This window comes from Marmota monax, unplaced genomic scaffold (assembly GCF_021218885.2).
Source record: "Marmota monax isolate L192 unplaced genomic scaffold, Marmota_monax_Labrador192_F-V1.1 WCK01_AAM20220418_F8-fsc00002, whole genome shotgun sequence".
Taxonomy (NCBI): Eukaryota; Metazoa; Chordata; class Mammalia; order Rodentia; family Sciuridae; genus Marmota; species Marmota monax.
The window spans coordinates 9779735-9802866 of record NW_026693571.1 but is presented as its reverse complement, the minus strand read 5'-3'; the positions used below and the strand labels follow the sequence as shown (position 1 = coordinate 9802866).

General features: G+C 41.6%; 1 long non-coding RNA gene across 1 annotated transcript in view; it reads left to right on the top strand.

Moving 5' to 3' along the window:
• The window catches only part of LOC124102633 (uncharacterized), a 33307-nt gene that overhangs the window by 159 nt on the left and 10016 nt on the right, over positions 1-23132 (top strand). The gene's annotated exons all lie outside the window — the stretch shown is intronic.

Here is a 23132-nt window from a genome sequence, read left to right as displayed (position 1 = left end):
TCCTATTCCCTCCACAGGGCATGCAAAATGTTGAGATGCCCTCGCTGGGAAGATGAAGTACAGAGGGATCATGGAGCTGAGATGTGAAGGACACTCTTTTCCAACAACTCCTGCCTCCCTGTGGGGACTCTTCCTCTTTCTGTTCCTCCAGTACTGATGCTTTCTCCAAGCCACCTTCTCCTGGCCTTACACTGAATTCATATCTTACACAGATCATGCTCAGGTTTGTATCTCTGGGTCTAAAGAACAGATCCTGTTTCTTAGTCTTACTTCTGGAGACTGGCTCATAATTGAATCTCAGAATATGTTTCTCAGTAGAACAATCTATCTTTTGTGCCTCTGCACTGAGTTGAAATTTTGCAGCATCTTTGCCACAGAAAGATAACATAGTGTCAAGTGGAGCATGGTGGGCACATCTGTGATCTCAGCCACTTGGGAGGCTGAGGCAGGAAAATTGTAGATTCAAGGATAGCCTGGGCAACTTTGACCCCGACTCAAAAAAAAAAAAAGTGTGTGTGTGTGTGTGTGTGTGATCTTTCTGTTCAGCAAATGTTGTAAGATACTTCTTACTGGAATCTTAGTGATTTTATTTGAATATTGTTGACCCATAGAATATTGTTTCAAGGGTACCAGAGGGAGGGAAGAGGGAAAGGGAAGGGGAGATACTGCGGAATGAAATTGACCAAATTATGTTGTATTCACGTACAAATATGTAAGGATGAATCCCACTTTTATATACAATTACAATTCATCAATAAAACTTTTAAAAAGAATATTAAGTTTCATATTTTAGATAATAACTAGTATCTTTATCACTCAGCAGAAGAAGTTTAGGAATAAATAGCCCAATATTTTGAAGTAGTATAATAAGGGTCAGTTGGCTTAAAGTCTCCACCCTGTTCTAGCTGGTTTCTCAGTCCCTGTAGGTCATTTATGGAAATCTCTAGAGGAATGCATTTCTTGTGTCCACAAATCAGGCTGTCAGATATTGCCACCACATGGCATTTACTCCAGTCTTTTCTAGCTTTGGTTCCCAACTATCCATATCTATTAACCACAAAGCCACTTGAAGAATGTTGCTCTTGCCACTGCCCGTGATGTAAGCAGCAGTGTCCATGACAAAAGCCATGAAAGCTTCCATCTTTGGGACATCAAAATAATACTAGTTCCCAGCAAAGGACAATTTTCTTCATAATTCTGGGCCATAATATATCACTAGGCTCCTAAATCTATGGTCTCATACTTGTTTAAGCTTTTGGCTGACCCCCTTCATGAAAAAATGACCTCTTGGAAAAGATATAAGAACTAATCTACACCAGCCCCTTCAAACTTCTTCTGGCCCTCACCAAAACTCCTTCTCCAGCTCTCAAACAAGGGCAGCAACCACACACACACATACACACACACACATACACACACTCACACACCCAATATTAATAGAAGCAGAAAGATAAGCTTAATGGGCGAGGGAAGAGAACAAAGAAGTAAGGGTATCTCAATCACAGAATATTTAGGTACTGGTTCTTTCTCTTCAAAATGCTTTGCTTCAAAATATTTTGAATGTAACAATATAGAACCATGATTTCTAGAAAAGGATTTTATTCCTTCCCTAGTAAACATGGGGAAGGTGGGAGCTGAAATAGTAAAAAAAGAAACAGGTTAAGAAATGTTATCTTAGAAGACGCTCTCGGCCTGCAGCCACACACAAGGACGCCTGGGTGCTTTCCATGAGGATCGACCTGCAGAACTTCCCTGCTCTGATTGTACCTTGTGCCTTGTCCTCTCAAGACAGAAAGATAGACCTCCCATAGGCAGCCAGCAAAAGATTCTTGGAGAAGAAAAGGAGGAAGAGAGAATTGGAAAATCAAACTTCAAGCCCCAACTATTCCTAGCCACAAGGACAGTTCCTTAACATCCTCTAGATACAACCAACCCGGAAAGGTACTTCCTCTAGGGCCAACAGACACTCACTCACACACTTGTGCTGATTCGAGCTTAGAAATCACTTTTCTCCAGGCAAAATAGAGTGGATTCACCCTTTCTAGCAAAATAGAGTGGATTCACCCTTTCTAAATCCTATCTCCCACCCATCACCTATAGGAACAGATCAAGCCCTTAAAACCCCTGGACAATAGACATCCATTGACATCCCTCTCTTGATACCTCTCCCTCTTCGGGAGCTCTGCTTTCTTTCTATTATTCTAATACATCCTGATGCTTTGCTCTCACCCTTGTGTCCGTGGACTTCATTCTTCAAATTTGCAAGACAAAGAACCTACCCACCCACCCTCTGCTTCATACTCTTGCTTTGCCACTGGCTTCACCATTTATTCTCCCAGCAGATGTCATCTGCTGTATCCCTCAGACTTAATACATCCTATTTGTCTGCTGGATGGAGATTTGGCCATGTTTATTCCACGCCTGCCACTTCTCTTATGCTGGAGACAGGTCTCTGCTATCGGGGCCCAAACTCCAAGCACCTGAACCAGACAGGGTCCCCACCGGCTAGCCTCCTCAAGTATCCCTTCCTGGGATCCAGTAAATCCTGGCTTTGTGCTGAGGATCAGGAAAAGTCTTTCTAATTAGAATTTTAAAGTTTGGTGTTTAAAAGAATATGGCATTCTAGAGATGGATGGTGATAATGTTTACACAACACCAAACTGTACACTTTAAAGTGGTTCAAATTATATATATGTACACATATAAATTAAAAAGATAAGATGTAATTATCTATATAATGACACATGATTAAAATGGGTTAATTCCTTCAATTCAGGAAGTCTAAAATGAAAATTGTAGACATTACCTACTTTCAAATATTGTTTGTCTTTGTCCACTTACATAGTAAGGAAAGAAAGAGAAATAGAAAAAAATTAGAAGAGAAAGAAATTAAAAAGTTGTACAATTCTTCAAAAATATTAACGAATTAGGTCAAATTTGCACAAAGTACTTTTGCAGTATACACTTGGATTTGTGTAGCCAGTTTCTATTTTTATCATTATGAATTTAAGTATTTCTTGCCCTGATGGTCTGTTGCTTCTCAAAAGAGAGAAAAGTTGTAGAAACAAAATAAGGCTTTGTATATCATCCATGAGGGATAATTTGTTTTTTGAAAAAGTTTCAAGGAAGTTGGGAATCTTAAAACTATGTTTCATATAAAGTTTTCTTCCATCACTGAGATCCTACTTTTTGCAAATAAAATGTAATTCTTATTAATGTTCATGAATCTATGAGAAAACGAGAATTTCAGATCATTTAGAAAACTCAGAGTCCACATAATTCTCAGTTTATTCAAAGGCCTTGTTTCCAGTGGGCCAAATACAAATTCTTCATTTACCACAAACCCCAAAATGTGGGAAGAAGATAGCTGAGTCAACAGGAAATAAAGGAGACAACTCTCAAACTCTGTGTCGAGAATTAAAATGCTACTGTTCCCACACACTGACATAGACAAACCCTGGCTTTTAGGCCCTGCAGGCTGCCTAGCTGCTGCCCAGCTTGGGTAGAGCACAAAGACACCATGAAGCTCACTATTAAAGAAGTTTATTTTCAGTGAAGAAAGAGTATGAAATATTACTGAGGCACATCAAGTGCACCAACTTCTTTGAACAAAGAGCAGCACTGTTTGGTATACAATTTTGGTTTTTACAGAGATATGAATTCTAGTCAAATAAATAATAATCTCATTTATAAATAATAAATAAATAATCCAATAAATAATCTCATGTTAAAGCGATATCCAGGTCACTAGAAGTCCTCCGATGGCAGTTCATTTCTCATTCTCATGTCTGTGGGTAGGCTTATAATTATTCTTATAGTTTCAGACAACAAACTACAGAGGTTAAAGGTCAGGGAATTCTGCTTCTCCCAGGGCAAAGCAATTTGAGATCTGAACCCAGGTCTATTTTGCTCCAGGAGCTCTTCCTGGAGAATTCAGTTCCTGATCTTGGGAGTTAAATTCCATCACTGTTCAAACAGGCACTTTTCTGAATCAGATTCTTCCTATGCTGAGATCCAGCTTGATTGCATTTCAGGCAGTTTTTCAAGATGGCAGACTGCCCACTTTCTCACCATGTCTCACCGGATGTATCTTGTATTCATCCTTTGTTTATTTCCTTAACTTAATTTTAAAATTATTGCAGCCTTTCAATAACCTAATATAAACCATAATACCTCATTAGCAAAGCGTTTGACAGTGTCATCAGGAGGCGTAATGACTTCAGGAAAGGAAGAAGTAAAAAGCTAAAGAAAAATGGAATCCATGCTACATGTTATTATAGTAATGTTCTTAGTGTGAGGTGTGGGCAAAGAGAAAAATCCTACCAGGTAACTCACCAACAAGCATGTTAATAGAAAAACTCATTGGGCTTGGGTAGCCTGCCATACAGTTATACTTAAACCAATTAATAAGGAGAATGGCTTAGGAGCATTTTTCTTCAAGCCTAAGATATTTTAGATTATCAGTCAATGATACTGTGAGGTTCTTGGTTCTGCAAAACTCTAAACCCTGAAAATCTTGGGTTAGAAACTACATATATGAGATTTGTTAGACTCTTAATTTTCATCTCTTCATTTCACATTTATTTAGCTCCTACAAAATGCAATGTGGATTTATATGGCTTTGGACATTCCCAAGAGTGGTTGGTTATTAAAAATTATTTTGAAAGGAATCTATGATCATCTATTCTACTCCTGTGATCCTTTCAAATATTGGCAAAAGTCACCCCTGTTTCTGCTGGGGTATGGATACTTTCATCCCAAGGGTAGAGCAGAATTCTGCCAAAATATTCTAGCTTCCATCCTACAGATAATTAAAACATAAATGAAATACAGTTCTGTACCAGTCATATATTCTTTCTACTGCTCCTGGCAGTGGGTACATGTTGCTCTCCAAGAGTCAATTACATGTGTAATATGCCCATGGGTGTGGGGGTCTCTGGCCTAAGAAGGGATGGAGTACTAACAGCCTCCTCTGAAAGACACAACTGCTGTAGAACCTTAAGACCTCACAATAGGTGAGATAAATGCTTTTCCTAGGTAAGTGCCCAGAGCGAGAATGTTATATACTTTACCCTTTTTAGGGTCCAACTAAATTGCAGATAGAATTCTTTCTAAAGGTTTCAAAAGAAAAGCAAGCCAAAATGTGCAGGCATACCACCAAGCTTCTATAACTTTTCCAGATTGTGGGCATTGAGACAGAGAAAAAGAGGCGCAGAAGAGGAGAGACAGAGATCTGGCAAGACCAGTGGCAAGCTGACTAGACTGTTCCTCCATATCTGTGTGGTCTGGCTTTGCCTGTCACCCAACATTTAAGTTAGTTAAAAGGATAATACAGAAATAAAAGTAAGACATAGGTGAGGACATTACTAATGCAAAATTATAGCTCACTTAATATTTATAAGATGGTGTACCATATTTGATTCATATTTTATTGAAATGTCTTAGTCTATGACCACTAGGATCTTCAAATTTGATATGCTAACCAAATTAAAGAATATTTTGCTTTTTAAAATGCCAACACTAAGTCTCTATTATGAAAGCCAAATTCAGAAATTCTAGCATAATGGCTAAGTCATGTTTATTTAAGTGAATGATTATACAGAAATAGGGAGTATAGAAATGAGTGGATTCCTCTGATTACATTAAAAGTTGCTGGGCATAAGCAACCCAGGATTAATAAATTCCTCTGCTAATGTTCAGTGTTGGAAAAATTATTAGTGAGAGAAAAGTTGTAAAATTCAACCAAACATATCCATGAGATACTTGCACATTGGTAAAAGTAGTAAATAACCCCTTTGGTCCTATCACTCAGTGAAATCCATCTGTACTTCTTTTGATGTGATCTGCAGATGGTACTTGGGTTCTAAGGAAGGTGAGTACAGACAGGTGTCTTGGTATGTTCTGTCTCCCTCTGCAGCAGCTGCTCTAGAGGATGTGGTTTGGCTTAGCCCATTGTAGAGTCATGTTATTGTGTAAAAGGTGTAACTGGGCATGGCTTCCTGCTTTCAGACTCTTTCCTTGACTAAATTCTCCACCAGAAAAATCAGGGAGTCAGGTGATAGGATAGAAAGAAAGCAGTCCCTATGAGGGAGAAGAGAAGCCCATGACACATGACAACAGGATTGTTTGTAACATCTCGAAGAAAAATGCAGAAAATAACCTCACAAGGATCTGAAATAATGTGCCCTGTAACATAGCCTCCATTTATTCCTCTGTAAAATGGCATCAGTAAGGACTGCTTCTGTCCATCTCTCTCTCTATTAAAAAATGCTGGTTCCGTGGAATGTTAGGAAGAGGAGTCCCTCTTGCTATATTCATCCCATATTCTCTGCTCAAATAGGGTGAGGCCGAGTTGCAAGACAAGAAAAGCGTTCCCAATCCCTGGAGGAAGCCTCAATTCTGGGAGCATCCCAGGCACCACCCTTTCCCTGTGTACACCCTTTGGGACTCTGGGGTGGGCTGTGCACTGACTGGCATAACACCATCACAGGCACAGCTTTATTCCCTTTTTTTGCCTTGGATTGAACCCTGCTGGAGGGCTCCTTTGAAGGCCAGAGAAAGGAACCGACTATGCAGGATACTGCCAGTCCTTCCCCGGACTGGGCCAGAGTTGGAGGCAGGGCTGTGGAGACATCTAGTTGCTCAGTGTACCTTGACTCCAAACACCTCTCGTCTGCCCTTTGCTGCTTTTCACTTCTCTGTCACTCCTTTGTTCACTTCCTATACTTCCACTCAGATGTGGTTTAGTGTTTTCTTTCCAAGGCATATTTTGCATGGAAGAATGCTTTCAGTGAGCTGAGGCCCTAATTGCCAAATAATGGTTGCCAAAACATGTTATTTTGGCTTCAAGCTGGTACAGAGCAGGAGGCATCTTCCCCTCATGAAAAAAGAAAAGAGAAAAGCCTTCCTCAGTAGCCCAAGGGCCACTTGTCAGCTCAGCTCACAGCACTGAGGCCTGGTGGTTCTTCCGTCGGTGGTGAGGGTAACTCCATCTCCAGTGGTCTTTTCCCAGCCTGAGTGGACCCGATCCCTGTGTCTGTGGAAGCTCTGAGGAGGGGTGCGTCTCTGGGCCTGGCTCTTGGCTGTAGGCACTGGAGTGCATGAAGCCGCCGAGACTTGCCTCCCACCCAGCCCCGCCAAGGGCCGCCCGCTCTGCCATGAGGAGTGTTCCTGCCCCGCACACACTGGGGAGCATCTGCCAGATAACTGCAAATACAAGCCGCCCAGCCAGCACGGGAATTCCAAATAGAGACAAATCTGGGGCCCCGGGGGAAGCTGGATGGAACTGATCAGTATGAGAGATATATCACTGCTAATTAAGTCCTGATCCCCTGGCTCTACTTGAAACAAATCAGGGAGGGATCAAGTTTTGAGAGCAGGTGCTAACTGGTTGCAAAAGAAGAGTCCATCACTTCAGGAAAAGGTTTTGCATGCAGTTTGGGGAGGACACAGCCTGGAGAGCCCAAGGCTTTTCTGAGAAAATTCATTACTGGACAGAGCCACAAGCTCCTATTTTGTCTCAGGACATAAAGGAACTTGTGAAAAACAACCCCAAAACCAAGAAACCTTCTGTTGTCACAAAGAACTATGTGCCTTCCCTATGTTTCCCTCTCACTAGCTGATTTACTTCCTTCTCAGATGGACAATGGAGTAATTTAGAGGCGAATAAACCCTTTCCTGGAGATGCCAGAAGCAGTTTCATTTGGATACAGACAATATGGGATTTGTTGTGACTTAGATGCCGGTCCCCCACAACCACCCACCCTGCTTCTTTCCCAGACGGCCTAAGAACAAAGTATTCTGAGTACAAATGTATAAATAAACTTAATATAGCAAATATTTACTTGAAGAAGAAAGTGCGAGGGTTCTGGGTATAGTGTGTGTGTGAGCACTGCATGTTAAGAATTCGGATGAGCTTCCTATGTGTAGATATATATTTTTTTTTTCAGAAACTTTGCCTTTTACTAGAAACTATGGCTTTACATAAGGACTACTAACATGTACTAGGCACTTCTGTCTGTTGAGGTCTCTGCCAAGTCTTTACCTGCATGATTTCATGTAATCCTGACAGTGGCCCTGTGAAGTAGGCTGCTTAGAGAGGTTAAATAAACACACCCAGGAAGTGACCAGGATTTGAATATCACCAAAGCCCACCTTTTAAAACATGGTTCTTATTCTGACTCCCAACTCCAGATCCTGAACAGAAATAGCAAAACTGTAAGTGCCTAACAGATACACTAAAGAATGAACAGGCGAACGAGTCTTGGGTGATATTAAGAACTAGTCTCAGGTTCGTACCAACACAGTCATCCGGGAAGTTGCTCTAATATATGTTAAGTCTAGCATTCTGGAGATCTCCTATCTTGGGGACAATATTTGTGCTGAATTCGAAAAAAAAAATTCCGAGGGTCTTCCTTTGATCTGCGTGAAGAATGTTCTTAATGCTGACAGCGTTGGACCTGCATTTTGGCACATTTTGATGAACCTGCAGGCAAGTTGGCTGAAGTTATTGGCAGTGACTCCAGGAATCATTATCAACATAATTTCCTTTTTCTTATGACTTGTAATCCTTTCCCTATTCTCACACCGATCTTCCAACTACTCTTGATATTGGGAGCCTAGTGCTTTGAGTCATGGATCTACCCTCTGAGCTCAGGCTTTCTCTGGAATGTATCCTGTGTTTATTGCACTATTTATTAGTTTTATAGCAACAGAGCTGAGCGCTTCCTCAGTGTCTGTCTTTGGATTGTGCACATCATTCAGCCCTAAACAATGAGTGGTTTGGATCCTGGTTAGCACCTGAGCTGACTTGAAAGAGAATTTAGAGCTAAGTGTTTATAAAGCATGAATGTTTATGAGCAGTATTGTTTTATGAATGTTTATGAAAAGAGAAAAATATTTCAAATGGTGGTGCTTGGAGATACTATGAGATGAGCCAGGGTTGAGCTCAGTAGTTAAAGCACAGAATTACAAATGCTCTGGGGAGTTTTACCAGTTGGATTTAGCTCTGATGGAGGCAATCAGGCCCATTCCACTGTTCTTTTGATTCACCCTGACCAACAGTTCTCTGACTCCATTTCACTGTTACCACAATGAAGAAGCAGTACTGTTGGTCAATGCATTTTTTATACCTTTATTTATTTATTTTTATGTGGTGCTGAGGCTGGAACCCAGTGCCTCACATGTGCTAGGCAAGTGCTCTACCACTGAGCCATAACCCCAGCCACAACCCCAGTGCATTTTTACCAGAAAGTTCAGCTAAAGGATATCACTCATAGATGGTGATAGTCTAAGCAAGCTGTCACCCTGAATAGGTCTGTATGCACCCATCCAAATCTCTACCTATCATTTTCTGGAGGGTGATTTTGCTGTATGGCTTGATGAACTGTTGATTAAACTGTTTTCTTGCTTTCAGCCACGTGGATTCTTGTTCCTGCAAATAGATTTCCTCCACTCTTTAGAACTTTGACCTTTAAAGTCTGTCTGAGGAATGTAAGAGAACAGCACATTTCAGAAAACTGATGTAAGATATGTTTAGAACTTCAGAAAAAAATGGAAGAGGGGTGCACATTGCATTTTTACAAGAGGCCCATTCAACAACACAGGATATGGCGAAAATAAAACAGGATTGGGTGGGATGCGTGTTTGGGTTCTCAGGGGGCTGAAATCAAAGAGGTGTGCAAACTATTCTGCATAAATCCCTGCCATCCGCTTTGATAAATGAGATTATGGACTTGAAAGGTCAATTATATATTCTTAAGGAGAAATGCCAGGTTCTTGCTAATGTTTTTGCCTGACAGGATCTTAAAATAGACTTGGGTGAGCTAATCACATCGATGACCACGTACAGTAGTGGGGTAAGAGCTTAATACAGTTTTATTACCTCCTATGGGCAAATATTTGCCTCATGAGACACACCCACTCCCTCCAGAATAGTCTATTGTAAACAACTGGCTCCTTTTTACAGGAGCTGGAATCTTTATGATGTTTGGGAACGCTGAAACTAAGGCTAAACAGCTTATTTGAATCTTGTCTTTCAGCCAGGAAAGCTCTCCAGTTGATTTTTTTCCCCTCTAGTTCTTTCACACTAACTATGCCCAAGGCATGTTCTAGAAAACTAACATTGGCAAGAGTTCTGCTTGCCCTTTCCAATTTTATTCCTGAGAATGACAAATGGTGGTCTTTTAGAATTTCCCAGGTGGTTCTGGAAGACAAGGGTCCTTCCCCCATTTTTATCTGTCTTGGTGTGGCAAGGAGCATGGCTTAAGTTTCTGATAGAAAGAGTCAAGTGTCACTTCAAATACATTTTGCTGGCAGCATTTAGGCCTACAAAAGCTAAGCCTGCCTGCTTGGATGGCTCATGGAAATGTAATGAGTCTCTACCCCAAAGTGCCTCACTTATAATTGAGCACACGCTAGGTTAATATTATTGCTCCTAAACTGTGCAGTTGCGGGGCCATGTGAAGTATTTTATTTTTTATCTTCACTTGGTTCCTTTAATAGACATAAATATATTAAAATGGTGAGATTAAAAAAATGGAGAAGAGAGATAGTATCTTTTTTCTTCATTAATATGTGCATATATGTGTTTGTGCATTATTTACATTAATACTCACAGAGTTATATTGTGGCATTATTTAGGACATTGAATATCATTCTTGTTGTCAAAAGTGACTTAGTCTAACCAGATTTAAACAATTCCACTGTAAACAAGAGTGATCTGTGTTTCAGCTAGTTTTTCATATTAATTAGGTCTGGTTGATTCCTACGTAACTTCTAAAAATATTTTTTAGCCTGTATCAGGCTTAAATTCGATCAAAGGAAACATTGCTTTTGCACTGCTAAGAGCCTCCTCTGACATTGTTCTCATACTCTTAGAGCCATATAAGTTATCATCATGTCATACTGACTGTTGGATTTGAAATCATGCTCTGCGGAGGGTCTAAGAAGCAGGAAGACCTTCTTCCTCCACCCAGAACCCTTAGAGCCCACATAAGTAAGTGAGCATAATAAGATGTGGTGAGTACCTTGGTGGACGTACATACAGGTCTAATTGGATCATAAAAGAACAGGTGGTCAGCTCTAGAAAGATTGCAGGAAGTGAAACTTGAATTGAGTTTTGGCTTTCTGGGGATTCAGATTTGGAACTAGGGCTCCCTAACACCTTCTCTTCCTTGCAAGGTGACTTTGGAAGAGCCACATTGCTATTCCAGCCAAGTTTTCTTACCTGTAAACAGTAACGCAAGATCATTGCAAAATTGTTAGAAAGATTCTATAAGAGAATATACACCAAAGTGCTTTGACAACTGGCAAGTACCCTTCAGGTGTATATGTTCTTAGAGTACCAAATGTTTTTCTAGCTTTAAAAAGAACTTACTTGATCTTTGAAGCCAACTGCTTAAATGTATGTGCAGGCCTGAGCGTGTGCACCTGCGCATGCGTGTGTTCATATAAAATATATGACTGTGGGTGTATTTGTTAAAATTAGGCTCAACTATCGTCACAAGTAGAACCAAAAATGTATTATAATTTAAACAGTAGGAGTCTATTTCATGCTCATTTAAGAGTCCAGGATGAGTGTTCCTGGTCAGTGAGTGGCTTTTCTCTAAATTGTGTCTAGCTTTGTGTCCAGAAAGAAAAGAGAATTGCAGTAAATGGCTGTCTAGCAGTCTTTGCCACCCCGGGACTGTTTGTAGGTGCACATTCCTTCATACTTCAGGCAGTACGTGGACATCTACCCAGAACAGCAGTCAGTCTCTCTCAAAGAGTCATGCACCCAAATATGTAAAGAATGACACCAGCTCCTCTTTTACAAAAAACAGTCATGTGTATTAGGTTTAGAAGAGACAAATCCCAATGAAATTCCCCAGCAGAGAAAGATTTTTTGCCTTTTTGTCTGTGATGACTGTAAATGAGGCTGCTTAAAGAAAAGAGGCCAAGAGGGTGAGATTGGCAGGTGGGAGAACTGAAGGGCGAGGCATCTGCACCTTTGTCTGAGTCTTATGAAATCGTCCTTCCTACTCTGTCGTGTTTTCTTCTAATATCTATTTCTCTTTGTTCAGCCAGCCCTGGCCCCTGAGGGCTTTAATGGCAAGAAAAGGTCATGAGTTTTCTTCCCTACAGGAAGAATATGCCAAGTGAGCCTGATACCTAGGAATATTAACAATTTAAAACCCTAACTAGATTATTAGGTCCAAGACAAAGGAAGCGGTTAGAGTTGTTTACCTGCATTGTGGCCCTTTGATAAACCTACCACTAAAAGACAGTATCTTTAAACAGACGCCAGTGTCTTGTGTTACTCAAGGCCTCACGCCATATTGAGAGTGGAAAAGAAGATGAAATCTTATTGAAGGAAGGGGAAAACCCACAAAGAAGCCAACCTGACATTTATCAGTGTGAGCTCTTTTGTTTTGGTGACATAACACACCATGTCAGTTCCTGGCATGCTTGTTTTCTGGCTTGCCTGAAGTAACAACAATGCCAGTTACTAGAAATACAGAAGCTATAAATGGTAACTGATAATATTATGCATATTTTTAATGACTTGATAAAAATGTCTTTAGAAAACTGCCTAGGAGGCTCCCGTTTCACTTCTGTAAACCAAGGAGTAATAAGATAAAGTTGGGGAAATCTATGCTTTCTCCAGCTCAGGCACCTTCTGCACTGCCTAAGGTGCTGGGGCTAAGTGCTAGGCAGTCTCTGGCCTTGCCTTTGAAGTAAAAGTTTTGGGGAAGCCCCAGAGGAGGGGGAAGGGATGCACTGGTTCTGAATCACAGCCAGTACTCAGCTGTTGCTGGCATTGGCCTCCACAGACTGCATCTGCTTGGTGGCTGTGTGGGCTGGGATGAATTCGACTCCAGCATGGAATTGTTGACCCCTGACTATACATAAACATGAGAAGTAATGGAAGGAGTCTACATCTTAATACTACATCTGGAACCTGATAGGGAACTGTTGCTAGTGGTGGCCTCAGCATCCTCATTTAGACCTTGGTAGAGGGTTTTCTCCAGAACCCAGAAATACATATTTTCTTAGTAAACTTTTTGATGTGTGGAAGGCCTTCTGAAAGCATTTGAAAGCCCAGATCTGTGTTTTGAGGGTTAGTGGAACGTATCAGAAAGTTCTGGCCTTGACCCAAGAAGCCTCTGGTTTTCTTGACATTTCTGGCCTACATGCCAACTTTGATTAAGTTGGTATAGGAGGTTGTGATAGACAGATCTTTCAACTAACTAGTGTGTGTTGGTCTGGGTGTCCCCCTCTGACACCAGTGACAGTCAACAATTTCTTCTTTGTGAAGGATCATGAGGACACCACTCTTTCTCATTACCTTCCTACATGTGTTACAAAGGAATAGCCAATTATTTGGATTTACCATGGTTTGAGATTGTCAAATTTTCCATTATCTGGTAGAATGGAAAAATCTAGAAGCTTTGAACTCAGATAAAATTTCCATCAAAATAAAACTCTCGTAGTTTGCACTTTTCTGTGTGAAGTAAATTTGGCTATCTTCATGATAAATTCCTCTAACATGCTTTGCAGAGACTATTGACATTTTTGACTAGAATAAGGTGAAGGATTAAACTACTTATATTGGTTTTAGAAAATTAGACAAATTTCCTATTCAGAAAAAAAAAGCAGGATGAGCTTGATTTCTATAAAATCTACTCAGAAGCTAAAATATTAATAGCATTCTAAAAACTGAATTTTATAACTCTTAATGTCCTGTGGGGGTGGGAATCTGGTCAAGAATGTTTATTTTTTTTTCTTTCTGTTGCTTACCTTTTTTGTCATGTCACTAACAAGTCAATTGAAAGTTGATGGAATTCTCACACTAGCTATTTTGCTTAGTAGCACATTTGGGGGAAAATATGGATGGGGAGAAGACTTGAAATTAAAGATTTAAGTAAAAAGGTTTATATGCCTGACTTCTTTAATCAAATAAGATCAAGGTTGCCACTAACCTGTGCCGCCTTCTAAGACCTGTGAAAAGCTCCTCTCTGTGAAGCCATCCCCCAAGATGGCGGACAGGTGGAAATGCCCATCCACGAGCACCTTTGCTGTTGAAATCACTCATCTCTTCTTTTTTTGCCTTCTCATATTATTACTCTCACTGTGTTTCATCTCCCCAACAAAATATGAAGTTTCTTGAGGTCAGGACCTATCATAAGTCTGTCTTCTCCCCTTAGTATTTATCACAGCCTTGTACTTACAGTAGTTACCCTAAACATGTTAGATAAACAGATGAAGTTGGAAACTCATGAAATTCTCCCTGACTCCCTGATTTTTGTTTAGATTCCCATTTTCATACCTTATAATTTGATTTTAATAAGAACATCTAAATTTTTGTTTTCCTGATTAGTAGCAATGGGAAAATTCAAAACAAAATATAAAGATAAGTAATAAAAAGGAAACTATAACCCTAAATATTATCTACTATGACTATTTTGCATGTTTCTTGGAAGTTTTGCTTTCTACACGTGTGCATGTATGTATGCACAAAGTTTGGGAGGCTCTGTTCATTGATTGCAAATGTATTGACAGTTTTCCATGCTGCTTTTATCACTTAAGAATTACAACTAACATTTTCCCCGGGTTTCAAGTAATTTCAGGTTATATCATATTCTACTATGTGAGTACATCACAATTTATTAGTCTGATTCCCTTTCAAATCCAGGTCAACCTAACTGAAGCAGATAAAGAAGGAGGAATATTTATTATAAGGTAAGATAAAACATGACATGAATTAGCATAATTCCACGTGTAGAATGATGGGCACCAAAGACAGGGTGACTATGTACAGCTGTATGGAGAGATTGTCTTTGGGAGACCATAAAGCTTCATAGGGAGATGGTATTTCATCTGGGCACCCAGGCAATGTAAAGATGATAGTGATGTAAACATTTCAAGTGCTGACCATGTGCTACGCTGTATTATCATTCTGTATGGGTCAGTTAATTAATTCTTCAAAACCTTTGCTCTTTTGACAATTACCATGTGGTATTTTCCCATGTTCTTTTAAGACATTTTTGGTTATATTATATTCCATCACAAGAATACCTTGTAATTTATTAATCAGGCTTCTTAAAAGTTGCTGGATCAACTCAAACCTAACTGAGGCAAAACAAGGTTATTACCTTTATTATAAGATATTTCAGTCCCATTTTCCAGATGAGAAAAACTGAGGTTTAGAGAGGCCATGTGATCTAGCCCATGCTCAGTTAAGATTTTGACAGGCAAAGAGGAGGAATGGAAACTGAGTTGGGTGGTGAGAGCAGAGGGAGACAGTTTGTCCAAATGAGTAGCTTCACCGAAGACATGACTAGCCACATATGTCTATACGGTGTCACTGTAAGTTTGGTCCTTGGGGTGCATTTCGTTAGGATCTGCCAGATGGAGAAGACAGGAAATAACTACCTTTCACCGGGGTTCTTTAATGTGGTTCCTTCAACAGCCATCTGTGCTACCCATTGCAAGGAACTGAGGATTTCAAGTCATCTCTTGAATCTTCTGTGTGACAGTTTCTCCCATAACGGCTCCTGAGTTGAAGATCAAAGGCCACCAGACATTTCAGCATACAGTCAATTTTTAATAAGTGATTTCTACAAGGAGGGTAATTAAAGTGACTCCCAGAGAAACACACACACATATAATGTAACAAAACAAAACACTTAGCTCCTCTCCCATTTCCAGGTCTTAACAACGTCATGTATAACCTGTTACAGTCATAAGAGTATTGGCTAAACTAACATACTGTGATGAGCTGCTCATCCTCACTATCTGCCTGAGACAAGTGTCACTCTAGCCTGTGCAGAAATCCCTAAACACCCCTCCAGGTTCATCCTGCCTCTTTGCATCATAACTCACAATGCACGTGAGAAAGGCCTCATTTCTTGGTTTCCCCTGGCTCACTTGTTGCATGCTGGGAGCCACCAACTGGAGGCAGCAGCCCCGGGCTGTTGGAAAGGCTGCAGTGGGTCTGTCTTTGAAGTCTTACCCCGCAGTTATCTCTCATTGCACCAGGCGGGCTGTAAGCAAGCCCGTTGCATGCAGCTGTCACCATTTAAGCCAGCAGGCGTTTGAAGATGTGCCGCCCCCCACCCCTTGTGAGCGAGGGAAGCCAGAATAGAACAAAGTGTGGCGTTCCCATGGAATCATTTGAGTCCTTGATAAGAGTGTGAGTCTGCACCTTTTCCCCTGGGTGGCAGGAGGTTGGGGGAGGGGCCAGGAGGAGAGTAAGGTGGTTCTTAGGTCCTCTTTGCGAATGTCCCACCCAGGAGCCGAAACTGCCACACTTCATGGTTCATGATGACAAAATAGTTTGCTTAAGATAGAGACGGCAGGGATGGACATTTAAGGTGTGTGTGTAGGGGGGGCTAGTGGGGAGAGGCCTCCAATTTCTGCTGGATTTCTCACGTGGGTCTTGTCCACGCAGCATTTCCCACCTCTTTCCTTCTGTGCTCAGAGCACAGTTGAGACCCTGCATCTTCACGCTACTGTTGAACATGTGTTCTGAAGGAGTGGAGAGATAATGTCACAGCCGTTGAGGGACTAAGCATGGGCTGTGGTTTGTGATTTCCTCACCAGGTCTTTATCACTTGATGAGTGTGTTGGTTTTGTTTTACCCCTGGAGTGTGGGCTAGGACAAATTTCTGCCACCTCTTTCCCTCACTCCCAGGCCTCGTTTCTCAGAGAAGACCATCTTAAAAAAAAAAATAAATAAGCAGCTGCCCAGAAGAGCACTGCGCTTGCCTAGACCTCCCAAACATCTCATCAAATGTTTCTTCCTCCTGGATCGATTTCTCTGATGCTGCAAATCCCACACATGGAGAACTGGCACTGGGCTTCTGGAGAGCCACTCTGTGTAACAAAACTACTTGCAGGATCCAGGCAGGGGCCAGGGGCAGGCCGGGCGCTTGAGGATCCCCTTTTGCTTCTTCCTGACCAGCTGTCCTGCTGAGTGAGCCACCCGTGCAGTGACTCCACAGAGGAGCCAAGCGCCCAAGAGCAAATTGCTCATTTTACAAACAAAAATGCAGACAGTAGGAGAGCCCATATAAGCTGAGTTACAAATTGCTGTCAGGCCTGGGCGGGAAGCTGGCAGTCAGCAATGGAGCCTTAGGTTGTTTGCCACGGGAAGGAGGAAAGAGTCCTGTTATTCGCACTGGAAGGACAGTGCAGGAATTCCTGGTATGAGAATTGTCCGCCTCTCTCCGCATCTGCAGACACCATGTGGCTGGTCCCTTGGTGGCCTGGGAGATTACATAAAGGGCTGGAAAGCTCACAGTCTTTGTGAAGGATAAACATCTTCCTTCTGCCACCAGAGCAGTAGCAATTGTGGTTCCAGGAGGGGAGGTTTGAAAACAAAAATAGGCCCATGGTGTTGGCACTGCATTGCCTCCAACAAGATATCATCAACTCTTGTCAGAGACCAATTCTGTAGCTTGTGGATTACCCAGACCTTTTTCTCCCCCCCCCCTTTGCACTGGCAGAATCAATAAAAGGAAATGAAAATTCAAACTAGACAATTTTTCTATTTGTAAGCACTTTATAGAAAAGGTTTGGTTACAGAAATGATTCAAGCTACTGACCAAACTAAGTTTAGGCTGTGTGTGTCTGTAAGCAGCTTTGCCCCCATGGAGAGAAGTTCGAGAATATCAACAGGCTGGACCATGCAGGACTCAGGCCTCCCCAACTCTTTTAGCTTAAGACATGATGGAGCCAAGAACAGAATTAGGCTTATTCCTATTGGAGCATTGCTGGTCCTCAGAAGGATCCTATGTTCTCTCTCAAAACTCTGGGCAGCATGAAGGACTGGTGGGACCCTCCCACCACAAAGCCTGTCACAATCTTAATCCACAGACTTAAGAAATTCTTGGAGGATTAGGAACACCCAGGATGAATAATTGTCTGAGCACGTTGATCCCAATCTTCATTAGAGGTCAAGGTGGCTTACGAGATAGTTTCTTAGGAGAAAGGACACGAAGATGTTGTGTTACTCTTCAGATTCATACTCTTTATTAACATGGTAAAATACATCTGCAAGGGGAGTGTGGCCTGATGCAGTGAGCTCTCCATCCAAAACCCCAGTGACACGCTCCGGTTCCATTAGCAATGTCAGAACTGGTCCAGAAGAGTTCGGGTGGGGGAAAGCCTGGGTGTGAATTCTAGATTCTCCACTTAATGGATGCTATTTATCCTTTCAAAGATGTGCTCATCTGATCCCTACAATTGAGACAATTATATTTATCACAGAGAGCTAGTGAGATAGACTAGATAAAGCTTATGAGATGTCTAGTACCAGGCCAGGCATATGATAATCACCCAAGAAATATTATCTCCTTTTTGTCCCTGCATGCTCTCCCATGTCCAAAATCAATTAAGAAGAGGTAATAAAACACACCTTTTAAAATAATTTTTCGAGACATACCTTGAGATCTAGCTGAAATAGAAGATCAGTCTGGGAGAAGGATGGGTGATACCCCTAAAGCCACTCAGTGACCTGGGCCTGACATTCAGCATATGTATTTGAAGCAGAGATTGGAGAAGCCACGTGATGGCAACTGTACAGGTGTTTTTCATCAGGCTTGGTTCCCTGTATGAGATAGAGAAAGTTAAGGGCAGGTTACCTCACTGCCTGGTGGAGAGGGTGGATACAGGGCAAGACTGAAAACTACCCCTAAGGAAATGGGGTGTAAAGTAGGACTCAGGCATTGGAGGAAAAGGGCAGAAACCCAATGATTGGATAGTTTGGAATCCCTCAAGGCAGAGCAAGCCTGACCTTGTAACCTAGGACTTTCAAATTCACACACACACACACACACACACACACACACACCCCTATAAAATTAGGGTGACATGACTTTTCCATGCTATGTAGAAAAAAAGAATTGGAGATTCTACTTGACAGTACTAGTCAAGAGTTGGATGTGGCTATGCATTCTAGGCAGCACTAATGAAAATATCCAATCTAGATCTAGAAAGAGATAGCAGGGGCAAGGAGGAGAGCCAGGAGGGTGGTGAAGGGATGGGAAACTGAACCAGCTGGAAAAGCACCAAAGGAACTGTGGGGGTTTAGCCTAAAAGTCAAAAAGAAACAGTAAGAGTATATAATAGTTATCTTCAAATGTGTGAAAAGAAAGTCAATGAGTCAGGGCTCGTGGTTGTAACCAACGTGGTTAGGCAGATTTCAGCTAACTTAGTCAAAATAGGAATTTGTTGAAAGGTTGTTGGGTGTCTTGCAGGATCATCGGAAGATTCGAGAAGCTGGTGGGGAAAGCCCACAAGAGCCAGGAGAGACTGGCAGAGAGAACAGAACCGTGGTTACACCACAAGAATCAGCCAGCCAGGGAGCCACCCTGGGCTCCACCTCCCCTGCATACTTGTGGCCGCTGTTGCTGGGCCCTTTTCTGCTTCCACAAATAGTCTTGGACCGTGTCTTCCCCTTCTCCATATTACAAACCCTACTCAGAACTTCCACTTGGCTACATATTCTAGAAACTCTCCTGTGGATTTTGAGATCTCCACTCTTAAAACCCTGGGCCTTGAAACTGTTCACATGTGCTTTGGTACAAATGTGGAAAAAGCTATGATTCCCTTAACATTTTCTAATAGATTTAGAGGATGGGGGTTAGAAGGCGGGTGGCAGAGAGCATGAATTTCCTGCTTCCCCAGAACTCCAAGTCAGCCATCAAATCTTGGCACAGACAGGCTGTAGGAGTGGGAGGCTTCTGGCTACTGGATTGGTCCCTAAAACCGCCAGAGTGGCAATAAGAAATGGGGGGAGGGGCAGAGGAAAGGGTGAGAGTATTTCTACTTCTCCTACGCCTAAAACAGACTTTTCAACCCCCTCCTGCTTCTCAAGAGGACACACTGGTGACAAATTGCATCTGGAACCTGGGAAGCCACATTTGGGGTCTGACGTTTGGCCATTCTTCTGCCCAGTTCTTTGACCTCGTGTACCTGTGTCAGTTTCATCTCTGCTGCCCGCAAATAATTACAGCTCCTTTGTGCCCTTGGAAATTGAATTAATCTTAGCATATTTCTGGGACAGAGATGCCCCTGTCCAAACTTAGTCCCAAGGAATAGGCAGAATATTTTTTTTTCTTTATACTGAGTAAGCTCAAGGAGAGAAGGTGGGGGAGGAGGGAGACAATAAAGAGGAAAAAAGCAAAAAAAAGAGGACCAATATTACAATGCTTGGGGAGCAAACTAGGAAAAATGGGGTTGCTGAAGGGCAGTGTCAGTGCCCAGGTCAGGGGGTATAAACATTGGGATGGGGGGCAAAAATAGAGTGTACCATAGTCATGATTCTGGAGAATGATGTCAATCACCTTCAACCTCCATCACCAGGTAAGAGGAGGAAGGAGATGCTTCACAGTCTTTACCACGTGCTGGAAGCAAAAGGGCTGATAAAGAAATGAGCAAGGTTATTAGTGTGGCTAATTACCATAATCATTCAGGTTTTATTTAGATTCACACAGCATCTTCTGAAAAGGAATTTTAAAGCCGTTGAACTGCTAGGCTCTCCTTCCTTGCGCATTTTAAACTGCCCGAGGTTCCTATCTTTTCAGATATTTACCATTTTCTGTTAAGAAAATGCCTTCCCTGAAATGTTGCCGGTTAAGGAAATTTATCTTTTCCTTCAGTCTTCACAGGAATGTAGGCGATTAGCCACGGAGCCCTTCTCTGTCTAGCACCAGGCATCAGACACCCAGCTACGCAGAGTCCCTTTGAATGGAACTGCAGAATAATCTCCAGAAGAAACAGCGAGCTCAGATGAGTGGCAGCAGCCCATTGTGCTGACTTAAACACACCGGGTGTTAGGTGTTAATAGCAGGGGCCAGGGACGTTTAATATCAGTACATTGGGCCCCTTTGTAATTAGGGTTCCTAGTTAAAGACCCTGAACACTGTAAAAATTTTGAGTATTTTTGTTTTGTTAGAAGCAAGAGTCATTCAAACCTTTTAAATTCAAACATCATGGGGGATGCCAACAGGTAAGACAACAATATCTAAAACCTACATAGCATTGTTCACCTTCGAGGTTTTATGTGTGCTGATTGATTTACTCTCCAAAACCCTATAAAGAAGTATTATTATCATTTCCATTTACAGGTGAGGAGATAGAAACGTGAAATGACTGAGGCAAGACAACACAGTTAGTAAATAGGAGGGCTGGGTTTGCATGCAGGCTGGCAGACAGCGTTGGAAGCCCTCTGGTCACGTGTGAATGGAGGACTCCAAGCCTTGCCTACTTGGCCTTGGCCCTTTTGTTTTTGCTCCAGAAAATACCCTGGGCTCTTTATTGAACGTAACTCAGAAAGCCAACCATTTGTTTCTACTGTTTCCTTCAAGGGATGAAATTGAGCCGCAGAGAAATAATATGACTTTCCTAAAAATCTCACAATTAGAAAAAAATAAAAGAGAGAGAGTCATTTACATCTTCTTCTTGAGATACAAGACTCACTTGATTCTCCTCTATCTGTGGTGGGCAGGTTCTCTGTGTTTTCTATTGGGGATAAAAAAAAAAAAAGTCTTCAGGTAAGGGCATCCTAGAGAGAGCTTAAATGGATATAAGAATCTGTTGAATGTCCAGAAGATCAAAGAGCAGCTTGGGGGAAAACCCAAATTAACCCAATTATGTCTTGCACTTCCTCCAACTTGTTATATGAAGCTCAGAATAAGACTAATGCAAATGAGACCTCAGTCATGAATTATCATCATTCATTCATTTGACAAATACTTTTTAGGACTCACTATGTGTTATGAACTGTACACATGCAGGCACATCCCTTGTGTCACATACAAGCTACTGGGATGCAGTAAGTTCCTGTCCTGGTGGAGCTCATATTCTAGGGTCTGTGGGAAGACCAGTGAACTTTGCAAAACAAACAAACAAACAAACAAACAAACAAAACTGGTCTTTAGAGGGCACTGCACCAGTCTGTAACACCTCACTAGCTGCCTTGCAGCTGTGAGCCCCTGGCCCTGGAAGATCAAGTGAGAAGACCAATGGCCTAGAGTAAATCCATCACTGTTTTTGAGATATTCTTGCTTCCCCACTATGAACATCAGAGGATTTATTTAAAACATTTTTCCTTAACAATTTAAAACTCTGTGCCTTGCTCCATACTTGCAGAGTGCAACATGTCACATCTTTTGTTTGTATGGAAGCATGTAGAATATTTTTAGAAACTGATACCCACCATTTCTGTTTCATTAACCCACCAGGGCCTATTACCATTGATGAAAACTCCAGTAATTAATACATTTTCAAATTGATTCCTATAGCTTGTCGATAACAGAAACTTGTATATCAAAACCATAGTGTTGCAGGAGAGGTAGATAAACCCATAGAAACTGCACAGTGCCAGTCAGGGGAAGAGAGGTGGAAAGTAGCACAGTTCTGCTTCAACCTACTGTGTGCCATATACCATGCTTGAAGGAACTTCAGTGAACAAGCCTGTCTAGCCAAATACCCAAAGCAGAAGTGTTTTAAACATTCACAGCACAACTTTGAGGTTCTTAAAAAAAAAAAACACAGGTGAAGCAAAATTTCAAATTATAATTCTGATATTCCTAGGATGATTTCCTAGCCTACCGTGCCTAGCAAAGCCACAGGAATTTGCTCATTTACACTCCCAACAAGTGGATTTTGTGTATAAGAAAGAAGGCACAGTTGGTAGGTTCACTATGAGACTTTACCCATTTCCTATCTGCTTTGGATTTTAGTGGAAAGCAATTAAGCTTCCATAATACAAAATAATATATTTAAACACCTACATAAATTAAAATTGATCATGGTGTTTACATTGTACGTTAAACTCAAGCCTCAAGCAGACTGAGTTTTGGCATGGCAGAGGGGAGATGGAGAATGTGGAAAGAATACACTGCCCTATGGCTGCATCCCCTGTTGCCCAGTAATGTTCTCTGCAATAAGTTGTGCCTGCCAAGTTTTACCAGGCTGGCAGCTGGCATGTGCAACAGGAAGGTCACTAGTGAGCCTATCAAGATCAAGACTGGAAGTGGGATGAGAGCTAAAGGGGCATCTTGAAGATTTAGTTCCTCCCAACTACCTGGGGTATGGTCATTCTTACCTACTCATTAGATACACATTCCTTACTTCACTGAAGC